Here is a 17,952-nt window from a genome sequence, read left to right as displayed (position 1 = left end):
TACACCGCTCCTTAAGACTAGTTCGAAATTTAGGTTTTACAAACATCTCTATCCCCTTAAGATTATAACAACTTTTTCTCTTCACAAAATTTAATTGAATGTTTGAATTTTTTTATGAGCCTCATACATAAATAATAAAATATAAAAGTCAACTAAATCATAGAATTTCAATAATTTCAACTGATAAAACAGTGTATTTGATGGATGACTGTAATGTTTTCTGGTGATAATTCTTACAGCCCTTTTCTGTAGAATAAGAATAGAATTTGTAATTGTTTTACACGCTTTTCCCCAGACTTCAATACAGTAGATTAAGTGTGGAACAATTATAGCATTATACAATATATACAGAGCTTTATCATTAAATAACTCCCTTACTTTGTACAATAATGCAATAGATTTAGCGATTTTAGTTTTTAAATGATTAATGTGTGGTTTCCATGTCAGCTTTTCATCAATGATGACACCCAGAAACTTCACCTCACTGACTCTACAAACCTCAACACCATCAACTCTAAATGGAACATCAATAGTTTTCTTTCTATTACTGAATATCATATAGTTTGTTTTATCCAGATTTAATGATAATTTATTAAGCTGAAACCAAGTTTGTATTTTCACAAATTCTATCTGTATAATATCCAACATTCGTTCTATATCTTTACCTAAACAAAAAAAAGTGGTATCATCTGCAAATAGAATACATTTAAAAAATCCTGACACATTTACCAAGTCATTTACATATAAAATAAATAACTTTGGACCAAGTACAGAACCCTGAGGAACTCCACATGTAATATTACAAAGTTCAGATCGTACATCACTTATTTGTACAAATTGAAAGCAGTTAATAATTTGCAGTTTGTGTTTAGAGTTCTGAGAAACTGAGCCAAGTTTTATAGAAATGCGTTTAAACATTTGGGAAAAACTGTAAATTGTTTGTTAGATGACACAGTTCAGTCCAAGGTACTACCTGTCTACTGATGGTAAACATGCCTGCCAGCGACTCATCAGATGCTGCACAGGTGAAGAAGAGCAATTTTATCCAGCTTTATGCAGCTTTATAAGAGCTATAGCATGCATTAGTTCTTAACTTCTGAATGATGTTGTTAGCTTTGATGTAAAGGTTGTGGGTTTAATACCTGGGTTTGGCAGACCACCTGTAGATCTCCTCAGATCTCCTTTGTATTTAAAACAAAATTCTCAGTTTTGAACTCCTTTAACCCCAGAAGTATCTCATGTCTTATTTTTGTCTAATGCTAGTATCTATGCAATTTTAGGAGAAGACATCAAATATCAACATTTGAGAAATACAGTTTTCCTCTGGGTAGACTTAAATGCAGCATTACTCCACCTGATACAGCAAATATCTTTGACAAAGTCACTAAAGGATTTTGTACAGTTTGTTCAGTTAATTTTCTAATTCTGATCCAATTTTTTCTGCTTTCTAATATATTTATCTGCTTTAAAATAAATATATTTTAAACTATCATACAAGACAAACATGTTAACCCTGAGTGAAATTATGTTGTCAAGCTTTAAAAGAAGAAGGTGATAATTGGTGATGATGAATGATAAACTGCAAAGCAAATTATAGACCATCTTGAATTCATATGTAAATGTGACCGTGGGTGGTGTAATTGCTTACAGGACCAGAGCCGCTCCCATCAAGTAAATGAAGATTACTGACTAAGATGATACCTACATCAGAGCTCTACAAAAGAATACACCTACAACTGACACATTTACGGGTGAACATGGATGTGTTAATGACCTTATAATTATACATAGAAATGTAAGTGAGTCTAACCTGCCAACTGTGCAAATTACAGTTTCACAGGTATGCTCTCATTTAACGTTAACACTATCTTCAGAAAAGAGGCAGGTATTATGTTTTATGTAGATGTGACAGTCTGGGGTTTTATGAGTAAATTACACCACACTACTAATAATTATTAATTTTTACTCTCCAAAAACTCATTACCAAGCCTTTAGCATCTAAACTGTGATCTAAATGTGTGTGCAGAAACTGCAGCAGTGCATCCAACAATAAAGGAAGCACAATTCTATATGCTAATCCATTTTACTGACCATGTGCAGCCCACCCACTCAGGATTTAGATTTCTGGGGTTAGATGCCACAGACCGAAAGTCTGAGACTGGAAATAAAAAAAAACATTCCTGGACCTGTCTTATGCCATTTACACACTACATGGTTTTTCAAAGTTCAAACTAAGAGTACTGTATTTTTTGAACTATAAAATCCTTTAATTTTGCCTAAAAATTGTGCGCCTTATAAATGTATTTTAGGAGGTTGTAAGGAGCAGTAAAGTCACTCCGCTAAAGTGCAGCGTTATACAAAAGATTTAGTAAAGTAGCTCCAGCACCAGAAGCTGGAGCCATATTTAGTATTAGAAAATAACCGCCGCGCTAGCTCTTTCATCGTTCAGAGGAGACAATATCGAACTGTAGTTTGTGTGTTTACCGTGTTAAAACAAGCAGACAAACCAAGTCTCCCTGAAGCTGCAGGAGTCTCCCGCATTTCGGTAGCGGCTCTCTGATGCCCGCGAGTCGCATATAATCTCCCAGAATTCAGAACGAGCGCCCCAAACGCGCACACAGGCCACAGACTTTTTTCCTCTAACCGCGTGTGGGAAGGAGAGAGAGAAAACAGAGAGGGTTCTGATTGGCCTGTTCTCTGCAAAGAGTCTGCGAGACAGCCAATCAGTTTTTAGTGTGGGCGGGCAGTGTTTTTCCCCCCTCCCGGACGGGATTTGTTCAGAGTGTGAGAGAAAGCAGATCATGGCAGAGGCAATATTAATAATTATTGTAATATGATATGAAATGTTTTTTTAGATGGGGGGGCCTCCCTGAAATCAACTTTTGCAACTTGGGATGTCTGAACAAGCTATATGGGACAAACCACTAGCTGATAGCACCCTGGCTTACTGGAACACTCAGAGTTCCTTAGTCTAGCTAGCACTTACTGTCGGGTGACATTTACTACTGCTAAGTGCTGCTAACCAGGTTAGGACTGCTGCTCACCACAGCTAGCGCTGCTGCTAATCGCACTAAAATACTGGAAATCTAAACTTACTGTAAGAAAATGGAATCACTTTCCTCACCCAAATAAACAGTTTTCAGGAGATAAATCTGTGTAGATTAACATCCGGCGCCCGTTTGACTTTAAAAGGATTTTTTTTTTTTTAAGAATTACAGTTTCATTTACATTGGCGCCCCAGCTGCGAGACCTGCTTGAAATAGGAGGGAAACATGGTGACACCCTTGTTCCTTACTATTGTCGCTTAAAATGCTCCCTATAATCTAGTGTGCTTTATGTATGAAAATAGACCAGAAAATGTATAGTTATATGTTTATAGATAGTGCGCCTTATAATACGGTGAACCTTATAGTCCTTTTAAACCTTTTAAAAGCCGACTGTGTGACGGTACCCGAGCAGGTGGGACATGACTCACGTCTAATGAATTCTGGTGTGTTTTATTTTAAGTAGACCTGTTGCGAATATATGTTATTGAATTTCTGTACGATAAACAAACATGACGTTGATAAGTTTTGCTGCCCTTGCATGAATTTAGGCAGAGAAGTTACTTATACATTTAAACACACATATGCTACAGTTTTACTGCTGCTGTGGTCTTTCACATATTTTAATCAAAACTTACACAGACATCTGTAACTTCTGTTTGAATGCAAGACAATAAAAAAATACTTTAGGTTTTATGCGGAAAGTATGCTAAATAGTGGCGGTCCTTTACTTGTATACCGCATGCTGGAAGAAGTGTTCTGATAAAAAATATGTGGTCAGTCTGTCAGCTATTTACCTTACCTGACTCAAATTCAACCAGAGCATTCACTAAGAAACTGAGGAACAGCCCTATCCAGATTCACTCCAGCGCAAAGCTCTATCAGCATAACAGACCACTGCTTTATCTTTATGAGATTCTGAGTAGATCCCATTAATGAAACTGAGCTGGTATATTTCATACACTTTATTTATATTTTATTTAAAAATTGTTCTTTATTATTATGTTATGAACTTACAGTACAACAAATGAAAATGACAATGATAACTTTTGTGTTTTCCCAGTCGTGCTATTCTGTTGTCCTTTGCTCAGACACAGGAGGGTGGGTAGGCTCCACACACACATACATGCACAGTACAGTTTTACTGCTGTTGTAGTCTGTCCCACAATTTAATCGAGGGATATACGGATATCTGGAATTCTTTCGGTCTTAACGCAATTTAAAACTGCTTAAAAATGTTATTGTGACAGGCCTATATGTCAGTATGAATATAATGCATATCAGCACTAATGTGTGACAATGTATCTTTTTATTGCTTTGAGTAGATAAACTACTAAAATAAACTTCATGTAACAGCCCAAGAAATTCTGTAACTCAAATATCTGTCTGCTTTTATGCAATTGCTGATGATAGAATTTACTGGTAAAAAACAGCACTCTGATCTCTTGGATCTCACCGTATTGCAGATAATGTGCTGGGTTAGCAAGGGTTAACCCATGCAACAATGATGAAAGAAGAAAGAAAAGGCAGGGATATCTAATATACTCTCAGTTACAGTCCAATAGCAAGTATATTTCACAAAACCATTAAACAATACAGATGATTTAGAACTGCTCTCCATGTTCTTCACGGGTCCAAGAGAAGCAAATTACGCTGCTGAACGTCCAGAAAATTGGTTTTGGAGACAGCAGTTAGGACATAATTGGATAAGGAACCCTCATCTATTCTTGCAGATATTCTTCAGGCATGTCTTAAAGCACAGCAGGCAGCAGAAGATTTCATGTGTTATTCAACAAAAGCAGGAACGCAACAGGGGGGTGAGGATGTCGCTGGGAATTCTGCAAAGCAGAAGAAACGCAGACTGAGAAAGTGAATCAACTCCGCAAAAAAATAATTAGGAACGTCAGTGAAGATGAGACAGTTGGAGAATGTTCCAGAGTGAGTCTGCGAAGAGCATCAGTCATTAGACTCTTCCTCTTCTGCAGGAACTGAAAGCGAGACTGTATCAGTCACTTGAATGATACGGCAACAAAAAGTCTCGTCTCTAGTTTATGTAGGGCGCCTGAACCCAGTGACATCTACAGGGGACAGGGAGTCAGGGGCGAAGAGAGAGAAGCTACACACACACTGAGAACGTCAACCAACATCTCCACCAGCTGAGCACCCCGGCTCCAGCAACCATCTGCTGCTTCAAAAAGCTCCCGACTCCCTGTGAGGAAAAGAGACGGCAAAAAAAAGAGGAAGATGAAGTGGCCTCCCTTTCAATTCTTCATGAAGAGTTAGCAGGCCACAGAAGTTCTCAAATGCTCCATTTCTTTTTTTCTGAAGATGTTTTTTTATACAGGGCTCCAAACATGGTCCCACTGTCCTGGGGATGGTAAATGTTGCACATGGAACTGGATTAAAGCAAATCCGGCACATTTTCAGGACAGCGAATCTGTGTGCAGTAACATCAGTTATGAGAAGACTGCTTACTGCTTACTGACTATGAGTTTTCCTAATACTTATTGTCACACCTTTTAACTCAGAGACAATCAGCATGCTGGTAATGCTGCAACAGGAGGAGAGGCATTTAATAAAGAACTCCAAACAACATGCTCAGGGCCGAACCAGACAGTGATTGGTTTTGCTGGTGGGGGCTCTAGTGCGGGTATCTTGCATCTCTGTTATGAGTTTTGCCTTTTGGGTACTGTCATCATTATGTTCTCAGTTATAGCTAGCTTCTAGAAAATCCATCTTTAGTTATTTGGGAATTAATTCAGAATTATTCATGTCCGAATTTAGAGGAATCTAAAAATAGAAAATATCCCTCATCCCTAGAGGTTAATAAGTTAAATGTGACTGTCTGTAATGGAAGCAAAAAAGTGATATCGTTGCATCCCTACATTGCTGCAACATAATTATATGTACACCCACTTAGATTATTAATTCAGTTAAAAATGTCTTTTCTTTGCCAATCAATTACCAAAGACCTGTTAGTAATCATGACTGATACAACTAAATAGGAGCCATTCTTGTATATATATGCACGAAAACTGTAATATAAACAGGGTTATTTCACCAAATATTCATTTATAAACTCTTGAAACATTTATGAACATAAACGTGTTTTCTTTGCATTATTTGAGGTCTGAAAGCTCTGCGTCATTTTTGTTATTTCAGCCATTTCTCATTTTCTGCAAATAAATGCTCTAAATGACAATATTTTAATTTGGAATTTGGGAAAAATGTTGTCCGTAGTTTATAGAATAAAACAACAATATTAATTTAACTGAAGCATAAACCTATAAATAGCAAAATCAAAGAAACTCATTCAGAAACTGAGGGGTTTTACCTTGTACTTGAACCAGAGTGTACACTTTTGAATTTATATATGTTCTTATTCTGAACTCCATTGTATGTCCTGTTTATTTGCTACAGTCAGTTTTATGTGTATTTTATTAGGCTATAGATTAAAATTACCGGTGACAGAAAACAACTGATATAAATATTCTCAAGCTCAGCAATCAGGATCAAGAACATCACTCCACCCACACCTATCGATTGAGGGTAGATTGAGGTGCGCTGGGCGAGATGAAGAGGCAGCTTGTTTGGCAGAGGGCCAATTTCACACCAGCCGATCAGCTCCACTAAGGAGACAAGCGTGACAAATACAGCAAGACCACCACAAAGGCATGGCTTACAAAGGACTAACAAAATGTCGAAGATGGAGTTAGGCAAGACAAAATATACTGCTCAAGCATGTCAAAGCAAATACTGACAAAGAACGGCCAAGAAAAGATGTTTTGACAGTGATCATGTGGCGTTAATAATGAGTGCAAGTCTCTGACCTCACAACGATTCAGTCTAAATCAATTTGAAAATTATTCTTTCAGAAACAATTCAGTTTAATTCAGATTTATTTTTAATATTGCAAAAACATACCTGTTTGAAGGAGGTGTCCACATTACACCCATTGTGCTGGTATGATTACATATGTTACGTATGTAGTCTAATATGAAGATGATCCGTGCAGAGACTCAAGAGAACTCCAGACAAACGATCAATTAAGCTTCTTCTAGAATTTCCCCTCAGGGATCAATAAAGTATCTATCTATCTATCTGTCTGTCTGTCTGTCTGTCTGTCTGTCTGTCTGTCTATCTATCTATCTATCTATCTATCTATCTATCTATCTATCTATCTATCTATCTATCTTTCTATCTATCTATCTAATATATTTACATTGAAATCATATGCATTCTTTTTCAATTGGTATATATGCAAATGTTTCAACATTAACAAATTTAATATAACATTATAGTCATTATGGCTTTCAGAAAAATGGGTAAGGGTGGGAGCGGGGGTATGCCAAGCTTTTCCTAGGAGTTATATTTTGAACATTTATCCAATTCCACTATCCCCAACTATTCCCAAAGCAACACAGCTCCATTCCATTCTCATTTAAATATATTCTATGAGAACACTAAATGGGTGTTTAACATTTTCATGAATTAAATAAATCAGATTCCGAGCACTCTTAGATTAACTAAGGCAAACACCACAAGAAGCGAGTAAACACGTCCTCAAGAAACTCATCTGCCATCTCTTCTCAAACAATATCAGGGATTTCACACCCCTCACTGCAACTTTTGGCAGCTTTGAACGTGTTTGAGACTCAAAGCCCAATGGAACAGCTTAGGTGTCAAAATTGCCATAAGGAGAGCCCATCTGCTTAGAACAAGAGGGGGAGAAGAACAGAGAAGAAAGACAGAGGAAAAAAAAGTGACTAAAAGAAAGGCAGGGTAAGTGCTGCAGGTACAACAGCTGTGAAGTGCAATCAAACCTCAGTGTATCACAGCAGAGGTGCTGGCCCCCTATCCATCATCTGATGTAGAGCACCAGGAGTGAGTGGGCTTCATACAGCAGGGGAACACACACACACACACACACACACACACACGTGTATGTAGTCTTAGCTTTGTTGATTAGTCAACAATATGGGCTGCGCAATATATAACACTGAAAATGCAATACATTTTTGTAAGAACTCACACATGGGAATTTCTAAGCCGAAGCCAATATTCAATACTACACATGTACACAGTACCAGTCACAAGTTTGGACACACCTCAGTACATTTTTTTCTACATTGTAAATTAATACTGACATCAGCCAGAATATTATGGAACACTTAAAGAGTCATGAAGTAACTCAAAATTGACACAAAAAAAACAAACCAAAATACTATGTGAAGCATTTAGCTGGCTCCTACTAGAATGCTGTTAACTTGCGGTTCTTTTTCTGGGGTGGTCCTGATGAGAGCCAGTTTTATCATAACATTTTTGATGGTCTTTAGGACTGCACTTGAGGACACTTTTAAAGTTATTGAAATTTTTCTAAATTGACTGACCACTTTCTATAAATATTTTTCTTACTTAGTTGAGTAGTTCTAGTGAGCAGTTCTAGCCATAATATGTATTAGAACATTACTTAACTAGAGCTATTCTGAATACCAACTCTACCTCTTCACAACTTTACAACTGATGCTCTCAAACACATTAAGTTCAAGTAATTAACTCTCGATAAGTTCAGCACAGCTGTTAACTAAAGGCATCCCAGTTGAATCTACCTCATAAAGCTGACTGAAAAATACCAAGATGTGCTTCTGAATTGAAAGTGTGTCTAAACTTTTGACTGCTAATGTAACATACAGGAAGACAACACACCCTGGTATAACTTTAGAAACATATTTAAGCTTCCAAATAACTGTATGAAAACAGTAAAATGAAAGGTTTTTCCTGAGATTTCATTTTTTTGGTTTTAAATTTATTAGTTAACTGGTCCTTACATAGACGTTTTATTACTAAAAAGTTTAAAAATATAGATCTATTGAAACAAATATATAAAAAAACTTGCTTAAATCAATAGATTTAAAATTAGAGCGGCCAGTGTAGCAGTGTCGAAGGTAACAGTTTAAATAATGGCAAAACCTAGGCATCAGCCCAATGATTGCTGCCAAGTATTCACACTACTTTTGGGTAGTATACCTCCTGGTGAGAGATCATGGACTGCTATACATGCCTCCACAACACACTCCAAAATATTTGCCCAGTTCACTGACTTTAAAAGGGGGAGCATCACTGAACTGAGAGTAGCAGGGTGGTTGCCAACCAGTTACCATTGGCTTTGTTTGCAGTAATGCTGTAAACAAGAACCAGGGCTAGGGCTGTACAATGTCGGAAAAAATTGCATTGCAATATTTACTTATTTTGCAATATATATTGCAATATAAAAAAATACAGGAATTCAAACCAAATTTTAAATGTATGATGAGCTGATTTACATTGACTACAGCTGCAGTCCATCACACATTAACAACACATTGACACATTGTTGATTATGTCGACAAATCATTGCAGCCCTATCACCCACACAAAGCAAGGGTTTCCCAAGATATCTCAGTTAGACCGAAACCATTTCTTTACCTGCCTAGTCACTAGATTTATTGCCAACTGATGCTAGCTTCAGCAATCTACAAGTGTGCAGGATCTATAGGCCCGGCAGCAACATCTGTGGGCAAATATGTATGCAAATAAGACCTATTCTTCAGCAGGCATATTTCTGCTTGTCTGATGAATACAATCAGGAAAAAACAGAGGAAATCCAATCATGATCCGATCAGCAAAACTGCATATTAATGCTGTCTGCAAAAAAGTCACAAGCTGAAAAGAGATTCTACCGCAGGATAAATTACCCTTAACACACCTCACAATCCACAATGAATAACTTTACAATATCCATCAGAAGGTTCTGCTATGGCCCTCAACTTCCCCTGACCTCAACATCACTGAAAATCTGAGGAAAGACCTCAGGAAAGCAGTGCATTCAAGACAAAAAGGTTAGCTTGCTTCTGGCTTTTTAGTTATTTTGAAACTGTATAAGACGGAAATAAAATAGTAATCTTGTTTAAAATATTTAACAAAAATGTCATCTTTAACTTTATGTCTTCTGGAAATCAGGTCATCTTTTACCCGCTTTGCTGTATTTCACATCACATTATCGTCTTATCAGAACTGATACAAGCAAGCAAATACATAAATTAATAACTGAACGGGAAGCAGCCAAATGTCCATACAAAATCTATACACTCATGTTTTCATCATTCTGGAGAGGACAGTCAGGCACAAGCTTATTTCTCACTAATGCTAAGGTTATCCACTTTTTTCATACTGTGTCAAAACATTCAACAGTGGTGAAAAAGTTCAGCTAGTTTACAGACTAAGAGAACAATGCACACACATTTAACTCAGTCGTACAGTAAATGTTAAACTATCAGTTTTATATATGTTATAAAACATGTTTAGCACGGCTAATCAGAGGACTTTACTTCACAGCTAGCGACATCGCGAACATTCAGTTCACCACAGAACACACTCAAGTCTGTCTGACTAAATCTCCTCTTTTAAACGTTTATAGGAGAATGATAGAGCGACTGGACAGACATAAAGCAAAAATTTGGTTATATTCTGTGGTGTTGGTTCTTGCTAAGCTACGCTAACTTCTAGTACAGATACACAAAGTAACAGACAGCTCAGTACAGCTGTTTCTAACTAACTAACCAAAGTACTCATGATAAAAACTTATGTAATCTAAGAGAGCAAAGTTTAGTTAACTAGCTAGATTATGTTAGCTAACATGCTAACAGCTAATACAACAGCACAGAGTGTGTTCCAGCTAAATGAGGCTCAAGTCAGACATGTTTAGAAGACAAAGCTTCAAATCTTCTTGTTCGAATTTTCACATTCTTCCCTAAATCATACAGCAGCTGTACCTTTTAAGGTGGAACAGGAAATTTAGTTAGCTAGTACATAGTATTAGCGATTTTTTATGCTTGTGGCAAAGAATACTTGTTGTCATTCTGTGAAACTGACACCATTAAATCCATAATTTCTGGTATTTGCTTATTTAGAAATATTTTATCCATTTCAGTAATACAGATGCCATGAAGTATTGTACAGAGTTGTATTGCGTTATATCGACCTACCATTTGATCATTCTACCCCTTTATCCTATCAAGAATTGGGACAACCCTACCCCTAGGCTTGAAAACGCAAAACAAAGGAGCAGTGCTAAGTGGAAATACATGGTCCTCACACTCACACACTTTTCTACAAGCTTCTCTAATCAACATGAAGAAAAGACTAAGACACCAGAAAGCCATGTAACAACACCACACACCAGTGACCATTAAATGGGTCCAGACTTGTAACACTTGGCTGCGAATCCAAATGAGAGAAGTTCACATTTGGGCTAATTGGTACAGAGTGGTGGGATCACCAATTTATACAGCACAAAGCAGCCAACACGCGATACAATTAGAAACACCATTAACACCAAGCTCTCTGGCCTCTCTTATTAGTTAGACAGACGAGATGGGTCCCGAGGTTCTCATCTGGGGCTGTCGATGCCTTGTCCCACCTTCAGGAAAGTTTGTTAGTTAGTTTTGCTTCTGAGATTAATGCTTCAGCAAGGGGAATAAATAAGCAAGAAACCATAAATCATATATGGAATATCACCAATCCCAAACAATTCCAATACTGAATGTGTGCATTTTTAATATCGCAACATGTTGTGCTGTTGACTTCTGGTGAAATCTGTTTAAAAAAAATGAGGAATGCTTGATGTAATCTCTAGCAGTCCACGTTCTCTCAACTGGAGGTACACTACCCAAAAGTAGCCTATGCGAAGGCCTTTTTACACCCTTTAGTGGTAAGACCTAGTGTCTAAGCAAACACCTAGTTTCTACACCTGTATTTATTTGCTTATTTGCCTTAAACAGCAATCTGAAGTGCATTATTTTTTGTCATTGAGTGTATGTTTTTTACAAAAACTTATATTGATATCGGCAGATAATTGCATTTATTTTAGGATCATCAGCAGTGGGCTGATATCTAGATCTGGCCTAGAGATACTTCAAACCAATACTTGCTGAAGTATTTATTGTATGCCAGAAAAGGACCAAGCAACACTGATCGTGCTTCTACAATTGGCCAACACTGGCTACTCTACTTTAAAATCCATTGACTTAAGCATAATTTTATCTATTTAGTTTTATTTTACCTGTTCATTTACCAAAGAGGGTTCTAAGCTGTGACCAGTCCATGTTAGAACCAGTTAGTTAAAAAAAATGTGAAACAAAAAAGATGGAGAAATTCAATTTACTGTGTTTTAAATATGCATATACTTTTTTTGACTTATCATACAATAAATGACATTTTAATGACTGTAATACCATCGATTTTGTTTGTTAATGCTTCAATAACTGTGACTCCATACACACTGCTAGCCCTCTTTGACCAAAAGGACTCTGGTTCTGCAAATGGTTCCACTTAGGCTTATAAAAAGCTTGGTATTTTAATTGAACCAGCCCACGTTTTCACTAGTTTTAGGGAAACTGAAGATACATCACAAAATACACCATCAACAGCGGGAGTTGCACACAACAGCTCTGGGTTCACACTGAAGAACCTCCTATTGTTACGTCTCCAGTCTCTCCTTTCACACTCCCGAACTCCATTTCCCATGAACCCACTGGTGATGACGTCACTGTCAGCCGCTCACCTTCACCCAATCGCGTCACGCTCCCTCGTTCAGACTCACCTGTGTTCTAAGTTGTTCCGGTTCATAGTAATTCTATGTTTTGTATATATAGGGTTCTGTTAGCATAGGTTCCTTGCGAGGTATTGCCGACTCATGTTGCGTACTTAGCGTTTTTCCAAACCCTTTTCTGACTGCCCTTTTGTTATGACCCTTTTTCCTGTATTACGGATTTTGCCTTTTGTCTTTGCCCTTATCGGATCTGTTGTATTATCGGACTGTCTCTCTGGCCTCGATTCTTGGACTGTTTCCTGTACTACGTCTTCTGTTTATACTGTGAGTTCTGTTCAATCTGTTATCTGGTTGTGTTATCCTGTTTACGGCTCTGTAAATAAACCAGTCTTTACCTTTTATTCGGCAAGCGTCACCCCTATCTGTCTGGTGTTTCACCTATAACCTGCTTTGGTTCCAGCTAGGAACTTTTTGGGATGCAGAACCTATTTCTGGTTCAAAATTAGGTGCAAACCAGAATAAAAAAAGTGAATTGTCTTTAAAAGTGTGTAATTTCATGTGCTATCATTATATAAGTAGCATTAATGGTATTAATGTGCCAATTATATTGTTTATCACAATACTTTCTGGGAAAACATATTGTTTGCAAAAAAAAAAATGTAATGAAAGGCCTAGTAGTAGGTCTAGATTTTCCATGCTGGTGCATCTCCAGAAAAAAAAAATCAAAATAAAAAAGTGCCATATTTTTTTTCTATATTGTGCAGACCTACGTTACATTTTAGTTTATTATTACATTATAACAAAAAAAACTTTACAGAAATATACTGCAACTCAACTTCGATCCCAACAGTATTGTTTACTGTCATAATTCTGCACGAAACAATAATTTGTCTGAATCTAGATTATTATTATCCAAATGCTGAGACCCTTTATTTCTAGGTGTGTAGACAAAGCACTGCCCACTATAATGGCTGAGATGGACATCACTCTTAGAGAAGTGGCAATCTGTGATTGTGACTAAGCTCCATGTGTGGGTGCCCACATGAAGCACTGGCACCAGCTGACGCTGCCATGAATTGGCACTGCGGATGAGTGGGCCACAGAAACCCCACCATAACCCCACCATTTGTGCCAGCTGAGATTTTGGCAAAATAAATATATGCTATGCGTCTATAAGTACTTACACACTAACACGAGCACTAACACATTGTAATAAGTGAGTTCAGCTTCTTTTAAAGGCATTCAATCGTGAACACACAGCTTCTGCAGTCTCCATAGATGAGCACTGACCCCCAGAATGAGCCTTGCAAAAAAAAACTAACATAACAATTCCTGATGCCAAGTGTGAGCTATAAGTAGAAATAATGTCCTTGTGCAATTGTGAAGTTGTGAAACTGTGTTCTCTGAAGTAATGGAGCTCTTCACAATCCCACAAATATCAGTGCCTAATATATATATTAGATCTGGACAATAACAACATTTCATCATATTTTGCCAAATTATCCTATGGTTTGGACAATAAGTGCATTAGGAATAACATAAAAAATATAATAAAAAATATCATATCAGTACCTAAAGAACATTGTCCCATTTTGTCCCATATTTCATCACAGAAAGAAAAAACAATATGTTTAACTGGATGGTGTGCAGCAAAAGCTAAATAAGAATTACTGTACTGTACATGAAAGAGCATTTGAATAACAGAAAAGCAGAATCTGCCAATGCTAATGCGTTTTTTTCTGCATGTCAAAATATGATAAATACTGTGTATATAACATTTTTACCATATCATCCAGCTCTATCAGTGTGTGGTGGGTTTTATACTGCTGATAATGATATCAGAAATTATACTGCATCGACCAAAATTAAGAACTATATGAAGATATATATTTTTTTAAATATTGGATATAATATCTCAGAGAAGCCCCCTAAATAGTGACCAATCAGAGACCATACTTCATGTACTTCATGTGATTTTTTCCATCCCTCATTTTACCATTTTAGCTACGAAATCATTCCACATTACTCTCAAGAAATACACCTTTTCTGGTACTGATTTAAGAAGACATGTCCCAACTAATTATTAATACTAGTTAACAAAATTTTGAGTTTAAAGTATGTAGGGCGAACATGAAAACTTCATCCAGATGGGGAACCCAGGACCCCAGCGCTGGGAGGTGAACATGCTAACCAATAAACCACCATACCATAAGCTGGTACAGAAATCCTTCATCACTTCCTCTTAGTACATTAATATTGAGTGTACTAAACTTCCAATATAGTTGATACCTATATCTAGCATTAGTGTGTAGTGCACAACTGGAACGCAGCCATAATGAAATAATGGATGAGCTAATGCTTACAAACTTTTGGACAAATGCTGTCTTATAGGAAATGTGTCAAGCATGGAAAGAGCATATTTACAATAGAAGTGATTTGCATGGGGTGGATGAGAGTTCAGCCGAAATTATAGCTTATGCTGTGTTTAACTACTGTGCTTTGGGAGGGAGGAACTGGGCCATTCATCTTCACTGGTTAGATACAGTTAATGTCCTACTTGAAGAGACTCGCCTAAACAAAGCGCTTAAATGGGGACACTACGGCAGGTGCACTCACACACACACACACAGTATTTTGCTTGCCTCAGCACATTGAGAGAGTATGTAAAGCAGCTTGAGATGCTCTGGAGAAATTAAGCTTGCTTGGGTTTTTCACACATAACAGACCAATAATAGTAAGGGTTAGCTAAATACAAGAAAGTCATATTTTTAAAGATTAATTATAAAAACAAATTATTAAATAATAATAAAAAAAGTTGACAAGTGGTGTCACGGTGAGGTTCTATTTGTGTTTATAATCATCAAGTTGAAGGTATCATGCAGTTACATTTAATTTATTTTACCTTGTTTTCATTCACTTACCCTTAAAATGGTGCAATGGTCTGATATTTCGTCATCTTAAGTAGCTAATGCTAATGCTACCATTACATTACATCAAGTGCAATGTTTTGGATTAGCCAGGATAGCATACAGGCACGGCTTAATGTGGTCTTATTAAAACTGTACGAAGTCTAGTACTTTCTGCTGTACTTCAGTGGATATGGCAGAAATAGCTCTTTAGCTTGTTGTAATCAGGGCGTATTTATCAGTGCTGTTAATAGATGATAATGAATCCAAAGAAGATTGACTGTTATCTTCATTCAGCTTGTATGGAGGCGCTATTTTTCTCAGTATTTTCACTACTTCTACTACACAGCTCACTGTAACTATACCTTAAACATGGCGCTTTGGTGATGTTATGCATAGTGAACACACATTACTGACATTATAGTTGCTTAGTTTCCCAAACAGCAAAAGAATGTTGAATCAACGTTCATGTTTCTATTGATAGTAAATAAGCATTTATTTTATATAGCACTTTTCTAAGCAAAGCTTAAATACATTGAAACAACCTTGATCTCAAACTTCAGAATTTGTAAACACTGATTTTATGTTGTGGTTATATTTGTACTTACTTACTTACAATTACACTTTCTGCCACTCAAGGACACTAACAATTACATTCCACACACGCTCAACACACACCGGTGAGAAGCAGCAGCCAATCGCGCACAGCATACTCTCAACCAGAAACAACCATCCACCCAGAGGACTGCATCGGGCACCGAGGAGTTGACATACTCCTGAAGTAGGCATAGGAGTAGGCATACATGGGCATTTATCACACACCAGGGCGATTTTTTAGGGTATCTGAGCAATTTAGTACCCGAAAGAAACCCATGCAGACACTGGGAGAACAAGGAAACTCAATCCAGATAGGGACTTGAACCCAGGACCCCAGTGCTGGGAGGCAAACGTGCTAAGGTTTGTTTTAAAGTTTACTGACAATAAATATGTACATCTTGTTTGTATTTGATTCTTATAGCATGTACTGTGTTGGTACAAATGGACATTTAAATAATTACTATTGATATTATCTAATATTATTATTTGTGGGAACCTCTGTGCACTGTTCACCCAAAATCATTATTGTGTAGATTGAAAACCACTATTCAAAACACTTAAATAGACACAGAATCAATGTTAGAATTAGAATTTTAAGGTTGTTTTTTTTCAATCATTAACCTTAAAAGATGCAACGCAACTAAAATAGTAACGTTTATTCAATGTTCTCTGCCATCAGGGTTACATTGTTGCACAGCAAGCTAAATAATAAAGTTTAGCTAAACAAAACTCATGCAAACAATCAGCAAGTTCTGCCCATTAACTTTAACACAGTTAAGCATAAACGAACCTTCATCCATAAACATGAAAAAGCGAAAAAGTTATTAATCTCTCCTGAAACTACTGCAGTTCTCCAGTCCTAAAACATCAGACAAGCCTCTAAACCTCTCTCACACACGCGCGCGCCTTTCTGCGCCTGTAAACACTAAGAATATACAGAAACACTGAGGATGTAGAGAGACGGAGAGAGACGCTTACCGTGCGCAGCGGACCCGCGGCCGTGTGTCTAAGAGAGATGCTCAGCTCAACTAACCCAACCAGCTCCGCGCGCGCGTGCCCGGCAGCCGGGCGTCATCCCAAGCGCGTGCCCGAGATTCGATTCAGTGAGCCGACTCGCACTGAATCATTCAATTGAAGCGAGCCATCCACTGAAGCTGGGGTCAGACTAAACAACAAAAATCGCATCTACTGCAGGACAGGGGGCTAAACATGCAACCAAACACATATAATACACATGCTGAAATAAAATAAACGAAAAAAGAAAAATAAACAAATAAAGCTTCGAAGAAAACTTGTATATTGTATTACCAGACTTTTCAGACTGTAGTTGTCTATGACTCAGACAAGCTGCTTTTTAAATTTCGCCTCTTAGCAATAACTTCATTACTTTATCACTTCACTTCACTGTACCTGCCATTCCTATAATTCTTCTCTTCACTGCTGAAACTGAGACTTAGTCCAATGTTAAGCTGAGCTAAAGGAGCTGTTTCCATGTGGGTCAGCCAGACGTCTTCCTGTACCAGTTTTCTCCAGTTTCCAAGAGTCTTGTAAAGGTGTAGGAAACAGTACTACTCACCACTCTCTGGCTTTATCTGTAATTTTTCTAAAGAAAAGACTTGTAAGCACCTGATTGCCTGGGTTTTGGCTAGTTATTATCAGATATATTGTAGCGTTCGTGAGGAAGCCATTGACTCGGGAGACGAGGTAGATCAAAAGCTCTTTTATTCAACAGGGAACCGCTCACTTATTGCCCTTACAAGAGCAAGGAGAGTTAAACCCAAGGCAAGACATTCAGTGAAAACAGCCCTAAGGTCAC

At 37.4% G+C, this 17,952-nt stretch overlaps 1 protein-coding gene across 1 annotated transcript in view; it reads right to left on the bottom strand.

The window, feature by feature from the left end:
• draxina (dorsal inhibitory axon guidance protein a) overlaps nucleotides 1–17,193 on the bottom strand; it is a 48,350-nt gene extending 31,157 nt beyond the window's left edge. The window contains exon 1 of the mRNA XM_022682350.2: nucleotides 17,115–17,193. The gene's annotated coding sequence lies outside the window, so the exon portion shown is untranslated. The remainder of the gene's footprint in view (nucleotides 1–17,114) is intronic.
• Between the last annotated feature and the right edge of the window lie 759 nt (nucleotides 17,194–17,952).

This window comes from Astyanax mexicanus, chromosome 24 (assembly GCF_023375975.1).
Source record: "Astyanax mexicanus isolate ESR-SI-001 chromosome 24, AstMex3_surface, whole genome shotgun sequence".
NCBI lineage: Eukaryota > Metazoa > Chordata > Actinopteri > Characiformes > Acestrorhamphidae > Astyanax > Astyanax mexicanus.
Note: the sequence above shows the minus strand (reverse complement) of the source record. Positions and strands in the feature narration are given on the sequence as shown.